This window comes from Camellia sinensis, chromosome 4 (assembly GCF_055761805.1).
Source record: "Camellia sinensis isolate YWXY chromosome 4, ASM5576180v1, whole genome shotgun sequence".
NCBI lineage: Eukaryota > Viridiplantae > Streptophyta > Magnoliopsida > Ericales > Theaceae > Camellia > Camellia sinensis.
In genome coordinates this window covers 10,399,145-10,410,273 of record NC_138964.1, presented here as the reverse complement: position 1 = coordinate 10,410,273, position 11,129 = coordinate 10,399,145, and the positions used below count along the sequence as shown (strand labels likewise).

Here is an 11,129-nt window from a genome sequence, read left to right as displayed (position 1 = left end):
TATAACAGAAATTTCTGAATTATATAGAATTGTAATCACATATTAATGGTCTCAGTTTCACACAAACATCTTGGGTACTAATTACGATGGTAATTCCGAAATAGAGGGACGCATCGGACTCAGAACAGAAACATATCAGAGTCATAACAGAAGCACATTCCACAAAAATTCATTGAGCCTATTGAGTAACAGATGTTGGCTCGCTCACATATAGTAGCAGACAGTCATACAGATCAGAGCAGAACTTTACATACTTCTGTGAAATTAAAAATTACTGTTTTGACAATCTAACTCACACTATCACTTCAAAGTGGTGATTCGATTCACAACAGGTCTACATTTTACAAGGTCTCATTAGCTTCCTTATTAGCTTTCTTATCTACTTAAGGTTACATTTACATAAGTAATTCAAATTACATTGTCTTCATACTTATTCTAAATATTAGACCTGTATATACATACATATATATATATATATATATGTATTGATTTTGTTAACTTGACACATGGTATCTTATGGTTAAATTTTAAGCTTTCTCAAACCATAACAATTAGCAGACCGAAATTCTTATGTTCCCAAATGTTCTTTAAGAAATATATGTTTGTCATTCTAACAAAATTTATTCTTTTATTTCCCATTACGTCTCTCATTTTTTATTTTTTTTTGAGGGGGAATAATTTTTCCGGATTCGTAATTCAACATGTCATAATCGGTCACTTTCAATGTTTTTAAAGGTTCCAAACAATATGATTCCAATAAATTAAGTGTTACTTATTCGGTCATCAAGTAGAAAAATTTTCATTGGCTTAAATCGTTTAGTCTTTTATTTAGCTCAAGTCTTAGCGATGTTTTAATCATTTCTATGCAATTTCAGGTTGAGTTCTAAATAGTCCAATGAATGGGTTCCATCTTTATCAAATAATACATAACATAGTTTGTAACAAAGCATATGATGAATCGAGTTCATCAATCGAGATCTTTCAAAACTTCTATGGATGCTTACTGACATCAACCTAATACAAAGATGACATTCTCGACAAAACAAAGGAATAACCGCTCCGGAATCGAAGTACGCCCATTTATGACTGTCGGTGGCCGACTCGAAATCGGTTAGACAATTCACTCGAAAAATCGTTGGTGGCAAATCGTAACCCACCCGTACAAGACCGTCAGTGGTACCATCCGTACATGACCGTCGATGGTAGAGAGATATCTCAACAAGAGTGCTACATAAGCTTAACGTCCCCTAGCACGAAGGGACCTTTCAAGAATGTCATCAAAAAAAAGCTAATACTTGATACAGAACTAATGGATAATCTTCAAGCTTGATCAAATACTTTTCCAAAACAAAGCAAAGCTTTATCAAAACATTATAACATAGCTTTATTAAAAAAAATACCACTCACACATAAACTGTTAATTTCAAGCAGTCCTACTTGTACTTAAGCACTATCCTTAACCAATTAAATTATTTGAACTTTCTCTTAGGTTTGGGATAGTCTTTTATTTGATGCCCCAACTTCTCACATTCCAGTAATTCGATGACACAGTCCCCGATGAATCTTGTGACATATTGACATACTAGAACAACTTACTTCTCTTACAACCTTGCCTAGAATTACTCGTCTTTCTTACCACAAAATTATTAGTTTTCTTCTTTGATTTACTTTTTACCTCCACACTTAACCTTTCCTTTCGATCTTGCCATGTATGATAGGATTCACAGCTTTCACTACGTTCTCTAATACTTCTTCTACTTTACCCAATCACTCTGATAAAGACTCAATTCCCACTCCATTCACATTTTTTCACCATCTTCTCCTAGTGACGAAAGAGAAGGGTTAAACACAACAAGTTGGTTGATAACACTTGGGTTAATTAATTGACTTAAATTATAACACAAAGCACACATCATATACAAGTAAACATACACATATAGGCATATAAGGACACTGGTAGGATAACCTGCTCATCCCCATGGAATTTACCAAGAATTTCTTATTCGAAGCAACGCTGGCCAAACGTGATTCCAATCAGACCTTCAAGGTCATTTTACAAAGGCATGAGACTCTATGGTTTAACATTTCACATAATAGGTTCCCACCAAAATGTACTATCTTACATATCAAATGACTTTTCTCGTCCTCAATTACCATAGTTCCACATATTTCATTGATCATCAAATTCCCTAATTTCCAAATATTCTCATAGTCCAATTTAACATATAACCCATATAGTTTCCATGAATTTCATCAAAGATTCTAACTCTGCATAATACTCTATTTCCACAAATCAACATACTTATTCTCACCAATGTACTAGCCAAATATTCTGATTTCTTTATAATAGTAAAAATTTCAAAGATATCACCATAATCCTTAGCTTTCAGCCTCATTGCTAAACTGATTCAACACATTCCAGTTTCCTTATAATCATCACAATTCCATAATAGCTCATAATTCTTAGTTTCAATACCTAAACGTATTACACAAACATATATGCATATTCTTGATGCACAACTTCTTACTTACTTACTAGATGTATGAAACTTAAATCCGTTGTAGACATTCTAATGCTCAATGGACACGTGTGTGAGATATTAACTCGTGCTCTGATACCACTCTGTCATGACCCAAACCCGCCCCTATAGGTTTAGCATCGTAACCGGCGAGTAATCCTGGGATTACCGAAGGCCTCTAAGACAAATTAACATAATATTAGGGGCTAGTGGAAGCAAATAACAATATACAACGTCCATTGAGCTGTGCAGACTTATATGAGATAGAAAAATTTTAATACATATACACATTATCTTTAAGTTGTCAAACATATACAGATTTAGACAAAAAGGGGTTTAGCCCTATTTACAAAATGCACAAGACTTGTTCAACCAAACACGAAAACAAAACTTAAACTTTAAATCGCATAGCAATAATCACTTGACATATCCGGAACCTCCACGGGAGGCACATAGGTTGGCTGACAAAAATAGATTCTAGGCAGATACCTCTGAGCCTGGTCACGCACCTGATCACCTACATACATAAATAATACAGTGAGCTAGAGCCCAGTGAATAATAACAGATTAAAGGGTTTTAATGAACGAGTTCGCACAGATTCAGAATTCAAAATTCAGTTTCGTATCAAACTCATAATTTGTCCAGATCATATACAGAAATCATAAGTCATGCTTAAGCATACGTGATACATCCATTAGCATTAACAGAACATAACATAACGTATACACATGAGGTTACGAATAACCAGTTCCATAAAGGAACCTTCGGATCCGGGTAACATAACAGAAACTGAGTCCCCTGACGGGGCCTCCGGTACGGGTAACAGCGTGCTGACAGATTAAGTTCCATAAAGGAACCTCTGATACCGGGTAACGGCTAACAGATATCACATGATGCTAAGGATGTCATGAATAGATATCAGAAATTAGACAATCATTCATGGAATAGACATATCATTTCAGAAAACATATCTCATTTCATCACATAAAAAATAAATACAGTTGAACATAACTTTACTAAGTTATTACTCACAGATAGCCGCAGAAGCAAATCAGATGGACTGGACATATCAGATAAATCAGGTAGACAATGGCGCGTGACCTACACAAGCACATAACATATATACATTGAAATACAATATTACTCTCTTGATCAAACTTGACTTTCCTAGTCTTTTTCCGTCTAAACAGCCCAAAGTTCTACTATGTTTATTCTTTCTCATTCAAATAAACCGGGTTCTTATTTCACATATTCTTCAATTCCTAAGCCTTTCTTTTCTAAATAGATTGATCTTTTACTTGGCTTCTTAAACAATTACCACTAGATCAATGATTCATTCTTCAACTAACTAATCTATGTTGATTGGTAGCTTACTAGTCTTTATTGAGTCAAAAATCATGTCTAGGATGCCTTGGAAAGAGATGAGAATAAAAATGTGAACTAAATGCAATTTTCCAAAATATGCTGAAAATGGGTCTCCGCTCGAGCGCCACTTTGGTCGCTCGAGCGGACTGCAAAATTTGAAAAACTGCTGGGAGCTCGATTTTCACGCTCGAACGAGACTTTCCTTGCTCAAGCGGACAGTGTAAATTTTGGAATTTTCAAAATTGTAATTGAAGTTCAGATTCGATATTCAAAGTCTCAAAACATGTATTTTTGGTACACAAATATGGAGGGCCAATGTATAATTTAGTAAACACTCTCAATTAGAAATTATTTATTCAAAATCCTACTCAAATTGCCCAATTTTAGTTTTAACTCATTTCCTCCACATTAAGTCAAATTCCAAACCCAAAGTGATTAATTTCTAAATTAATCTCCATAATTTTAAACTTAACTTAATTTGTAACTTCAACTTAATTCATAACCATAGATATTCCAAAATATGTTTGATTTAAATAAAATCTTAAATTACATTACATGCATGGATTAAAAATCTAATTATAAAATCAAAACTTTATCTAACATTAGGATTAATTCTAAATTTTCCATAAACTTGATGTTCATAAAACATTTTCTTTTTCTCTTCAAAATATGAACTTAAATGGCTCAATTTCTTCAAAATCAATGATGCATGTAAATATAAATCCAAATACTCATAGAATTCTCTCATGCATGTAACAATGGAACTTAATCTCATGCAAGATTACAAAAATTAACTCAAAATAATTAATTTCTAGTTTATTTTCCATAATAATCCACATGCATGTAACCCATTTCAAATTAACTTCTATAATTTTGAATCTAATTCAATTTCATCACTCTTTTACTAATTCCTTTTAATTTACATGAAATTGAAGTTATATGACTCTTAAGAAAAGTATTTGTAGGTATGAAATTAGGATTAAAACTAACTAATTTTCTATATTCAAAATCAAATCACAATTTTATTCTTCAATTGCTCTAATTAGATTTTTATTAATTTCCTTCATATCTAACCCAAATTTAAACTTATCAATCTTTTACACATGAATTAAATCTAAAATCTTGAAATTCCAACATACATGCAAGGATGAGTTTCAATTTGTGAAGAATAATAGAAATCAAACTCTAACTAATTAATTTGCAATTTATCTCCATAATCTATAAACATAATTCCAATTTTCTTCATCTTCTTGCTAATTTATTTTCCATTGTATGAAATTGAATCTAATTACCTCTTAATTTCAACCTCTAGATAAATTATCTACAAGATTTGAGCTTTAATTTCTTACCCAAAACCTTCAATTGATGAGTTTCTTCACAATCCCTTGAGTCTCTCTTCAACTCTCTACTTTTCCAAGCTTTCCCTTGCTTTCCTTCACCCTTTCAGCACATAGAGTTGGTCTCCTCCCCTCTCTTTCTACCTCTCGGTTTTGTCCAGCACAAACACATGAATGCATTCATTTTCCTTTTCTTTCACCCTTATTTTGTGTTTCCTACTCATGGTTGAGTACAAGTTTGAACCCACCAGATTATACACTCACACACACACCTCACTTCTTGCCCAAAAACATGACAAGTGCACACCCGCACACACCTGATTTCCAACACATCACATACACACACATACACAGATTTCTCAATACACCCACACCCATTACACCCCCAATACTAATTTAGTCCATAATTCAATTTGTATCGAGGAATAATTTAATTAAGCATCACTTAATCTTAATAAATTTAATTAACACAAAATTAGTTAATTATAACTAATCTCAAATCCCACATAATTTTAATTAGTCCAATTGACTTCCATTAGAGCCCAATTAAATATATTTAATTTTATCAATGCGAATCAGATTTTTAATCAGACTCCCAAAAGGCTCCAAATATTAAATTAAATTTATTATCATTATCAATTTTGATTTCCCAAATCATTTAGGCCTTCAATTTCTGATCAGACTCAAATTTCCATCAATAAATTACATATTCGAATTGGACACATCATAATTAAATTTAATTTATAATAACCACAATCCCCAATCCTCATGACTTAATCAACTCCAATTAGGACCTAATTAATTGAAATTTCAATTTCACTAAGCTAAATCGAATATCTAATTAAGCTCCCAAATGGGCCCATAATTAAAATTAGATTGATTCAACTTCTTAACTTTACTTCCTTAAGCCATTTGGACTTTTAATTTCTAATTCCAAAATAACTCTTTAATAGAATCATATACGAGTCAGATCCCACAATCCTCATAAATCCCAAATTAAATTATAATACTCGACAATAAAATTTCAAATCCTCGTAATTAATCAAGTACTAATCATTATACGTGATGGGGTCGTTACACTACCAGGGACCTAGAGCGCATTCAAATGCCACACAACGACGCCCTAGTAGTTACTCTTCGCGTCAAAGAGTTTGATGTCAAGCGCATCTTAATTGACTAGGGAAGTTCGGTTGAGATTATGTACTACGATGCGTTCAAGCAACTCAAACTCCGTTATACAGACTTGGCTCCAGCGACTCCGCCACTGATAGGTTTCAACTCGTAACCAGAATGGCCTTTGGGAAAAATAATTTTACTAGTCAAAGCCGGAACCGTGGTCAAGCAAGTGGAGTTCTGGGTACTGCAGGTCCCGTCTACGTACAATCTGATCCTCAGTAGGGGATGGCTTCACGCTATGCAAGCTGTAGCATCGACCTACCACCAGGTCATTCTCCTCGGCTATGGGGGAAATTTAAGAAATTTGTGGCGATCAAGTCATATCGATGCAATGCTTCGTGGCAGTGAACGAGAGGCGGGCTGCCAAAGACTTCGTCCAAATGATCGAAGGACCGGAGGACCAGGGAGTCCTTGAAGATGTGGGCGCCAAAGTTGAGAACAAAGCTGTTGAAGAGTTGGTAGAAGTGCGGATTGACACGGAAAGTCCGAACAAGTTCTTTTTGCTCGGATCAAGCCTTACCGCCCATGAAAAAACCGAGATGGTAGAGTTCTTGATGGCAAATATCGAAGTCTTTGCATGGTCGCCCTACGACATGACCGGCATCAATCCCAGCTTTATTTGTCATCACCTAAATGTTTTTCCTGATACACGGCCGGTCATTCAGAGAATGAGAAGATCGGCGCTACACCACACCGAGGTAGTCATAGAGGAGGTAAGGAACTTGCTTGAGGCACGGGCTATTCAGGAAGTGCACTACCCTCGGTGGATTTCAAACACGGTTGTAGTGCCCAAGAAGAATGGAAAATGGCGAGTTTGCGTCGACTACAAGACCGTCAACCGAGCTTGCCCAAAAAACAGCTTTCCCCTGCCCCGAATAGACCAGTTGGTGGATCTAACGGTCGGATATAACAGGCTCAGTTTCTTAAATGCCTACCGCGACTATCATCAGATTGCCATGCATGGCCCCAACTGTGAAATCACCTCCTTCACTACTCCAAAGAGACTCTTCTGCTACCGAGTCATGCCTTTTGGTTTGAAGAACGTCGGGGTAACTTTCCAAAGGATGGTGACCAAAATGTTTGCTCCTCTGATAGGTCGGACGATGGAGGCTTATATCGATGACATGGTGGTCAAAAGCCGGTATCAAACAGACAACTTGTCCGACCTAGCCGAGATGTTCGCCATTCTCAAACAGCACAAGCTACGCCTGAATGTGTCCAAGTGCGCCTTCGGTGTGGAACCCAGAAAATTCTTGGGCTTCCTAGTCACAAACCGAGGCATCGAGGCAGACCCCACACAAATCAGAGCCGTACAAGAGTTAAAACAGCCAAACTCGGCGAAGGACGTATAGCATCTTGCCGGTATGGAAGCCGCGCTTAACAGATTCATAAGTCGGTCATTAGATCGCTGCCGTCCTTTCTTCCGAGCCTTAAAATCCAAGTTTTCATGGGATGAGGAATACGACAAGGCTTTGGCTGAGCTAAAGGTGTATCTGTCTTCTGCTCCATTATTGGTGACATCCAAGCCAGGCGAAGAACTCTACCTTTATTTGGCCGTCTCGCAGCATGCAATTAGCGCGGTGCTTGTTCAGTCAGAAGGCATCCAGCATTTCCCCATTTTTTACGTCAGCAAAACCTTGCTACCGGCAGAGTCGAGATACTTGCCGCTGGAAAAACTTGCCTTGGCATTGATGATGGCCTCAAGAAAATTGGCGCACTATTTTCATGCTTATACAAACATCATTTTGACCGAGTTCCCCCTCAAAGCCTTGTTCGAGCGGACGGATTTCTCCGATCGAATCCTTATGTTGGCGGTCGAATTGAGACAATTTGATATCAAGTTCCAGCCACGAACTGCCATAAAAGCACAGACCTTGGCCGATTTCGTTACTGAATTCTCACTTGGCATTCATTCGGTATGCCCGATGGATCTTGCCGTGGCAACTGAGGAGGTGAATGCAGGCTCAACCGAAATTACACAGCAGGGCAATGTTGGTGACGCGGAACTTGCGCGCCCCGCCGTAGAACCTCCAGCCAGCATGATACTGCAGCCTGGCGATGTGACGACGAACTTGGGCATAACAGACCAATCTGTTGGGTCCGGTGCCGCATCACCGAGGGGGGAGGAAGTGGAACCGATTAGCATTGAACCTGAAGCTGAACAATCGAGCAATCGCGATCCCATCAACCTTCAAGCCTCCCAGGACCCCTCAGAGTGTTGGAAGCTCTTTGTCGGCGAAATGTGGAAACTCTTTGTAGATGGAGCCTTGAACCGTCACGATGCCGGGCTGGGCATAGTTTTGATTTCACCAGATGGTCTGACCATCGAACACTCCATCACCCTCGGGTTCCCTGCCTCAAACAACGAGGCTGAGTACGAGGCGCTGTTGGCCGACCTCAAAAGCGTCCTTTAGGTGCACGCATCCGAGCTAATGGTTTACAGCGATTCCCAACTCGTTGTCAACCAAGTGTCTGGGGTTTACGAAGCTAAAGATGACAGAATGGCAAAGTATCAAGCTCTAGTGAGAGAACACATCAAGCGATTCTAAGCAGTCAGGGTCCAACAAATTGGCCAGGAAGACAACGGCTGTGTGGATGAGTTAGCCGGTTTAGCTTCCATGGTCGATAAAATATCTTCCAGCCCTCTATTGATTGAGTTTCTTCCCCAGCCTAGCATCGAGGAAACCAAGCAGACAGAGGTACTTTGCACCGAGCTAGGTCCTTCTTGGATGGACCCTATTATCCTCTTCCTCAAGGAGCGGACCCTCCCGGCCGATAAAAAAGAAGCGCATAAAGTTCAGGTGAAGTCAGAGCGGTTTTGGTTCTCTCCATTTGGCGCTTTATACAAGAAGTCTTTCACCGGCCCTTATCTCAAGTGTGTACACCCAAACAGCGTCGAAGTTTTCCTGTACGAAATTCATGAAGTTCATCGCGGCAGTCACAGCGGGGGCAAATCTTTGGCTTACCGAGCTATCTCGTAAGGGTATTGGCGGCCGTGCATGCAAGCAGACGCTCAAAAATATGTTCGCAAATGTGAGAAGGGCCAAAAGTTCGCCCACCAAATTCACCAGCCGGCCAGAGAACTTCTTCCTCTCACAAGCCCTTGGCCTTTTGCGATGTGGGGGCTGGATATAGTGGGACCACTCCCAACGGCACCATGCAACCGAAAGTACTTCACCAAATGGGTTGAAGCTGAGCCCTTAGCAACAATCAAGGAGAAAGACGTCAAACGGTTTGTCTGGCAGAATGTGGTAACGCGGTTTGACGTCTCCAAGATTCTGATTTCTGACAACGGCACCCAATTTGACGGGCGCTTATTCAAAAGATTTTGTGAAGAATTAAAGATCGAATTCTACAACTCCACCTCGGCTTGCCCGCAGTCCAACGGCCAAGCCAAAGCATCAAACAAGACCATTCTTGATGGGTTGAAGAAAAGACTTGAGAAAGCTAAAGGAAAATAGGCTGAGGAACTCCTAAGTGTCTTTTGGGCATACCGGACGACCTCGAGGCGATCTACCGGTAAAACTCCTTTTGCCTTAACATATGGCGTGGAGGCGGTCATCCCATTGGAAGTTGGCATGCCCACCCTCCGCAATGAGAGTTTTGAGCCCGAGCTGAACTCTGAAACCATCGCCCTGGAATTGGACCTAGTGGAAGAGCGCCGAGAAAAGGCTCTAATCCATGTGACCTCATACCAATAAGAGCTTTCCAGAAAATACAACAAAACGGTTCACCCCAGACCGTTCAAAGTTGGGGATTGGGTTTTAAGAAAGGTGATGGACAACACACTGGTGCCGAAAGAAGGCAAGCTAGGGGCAAACTGAGAAGGACCCTACAGGATAACCGGTCTGGCGGGCAAGGGGGCATACCACTTGGAAGATTTGGATGACAAAGGCATACCCCGGCCATAGAATGCAGCCAACCTCAAACTATACTATTTTTAAGTTTTTCATAGTTTTTATGTTATTCTTTTGAGCAAGGACTTGTTTGCCTTACACTTCAGTATGTAATACCCTTTTTGTCAGTATAATAGAAGTGACTTATTCTTGCTAAAGCATTCTGTGATTTCAACCGAGATGTTTTACTCCGGCCGAACGAGTTAATGATTTTACTTGATTCTGTGATTTCAACCGAGATGTTTTACTCCGGTTGAACGAGTTGATGATTTTACTTGACTTTGTGATTTCAACCGAGATGTTTTACTCCGGTTGAACGAGTTGATGATTTTACTCAACTTTGTGATTTCAACCGAGATGTTTTACTCCGGTTGAACGAGTTGATGATTTTACTTGACTTTGTGATTTCAACCGAGATGTTTTACTCCGGTTGAACGAGTTGATGATTTTACTCAACTTTGTGATTTCAACCGAGATGTTTTACTCTGGTTGAACAAGTTGATGATTTTACTCGATTCTATGATTTCAACCGAGATGTTTTACTCCGGTTGAATGAGTTGATAATTTTACTCGATTCTGTGATTTTAACCAAGATGTTTTACTCCGGTTGAACAAGTTAATGATTATACTCGATTCTGTGATTTCAACCAAGATGCTTTACTCCGGTTGAACGAGTTGATGATTTACTCTGTGATTTTAATCGAGATGTTTTATTCCGGTTGAACGAGTTGACGATTTGCTCAACTCTGTGATCTCAACCGAGATGTTTTATTCCGGTTCAATAAGTTGACGATTTGCTCAACTCTGTGATTTCAACTGAGATATTTTATTCCGG

At 38.9% G+C, this 11,129-nt stretch overlaps 1 long non-coding RNA gene across 1 annotated transcript; it reads right to left on the bottom strand.

Moving 5' to 3' along the window:
- Positions 1 to 2,828: 2,828 nt before the first annotated feature.
- LOC145824484 (uncharacterized) lies at positions 2,829 to 5,432 on the bottom strand. Its single transcript, XR_014366013.1, has 3 exons — positions 5,235 to 5,432; positions 3,553 to 3,621; positions 2,829 to 3,036 (listed from the first exon to the last, which is right to left on the bottom strand). It is a non-coding gene; the product is annotated as an uncharacterized LOC145824484 (long non-coding RNA).
- Positions 5,433 to 11,129: the final 5,697 nt, after the last annotated feature.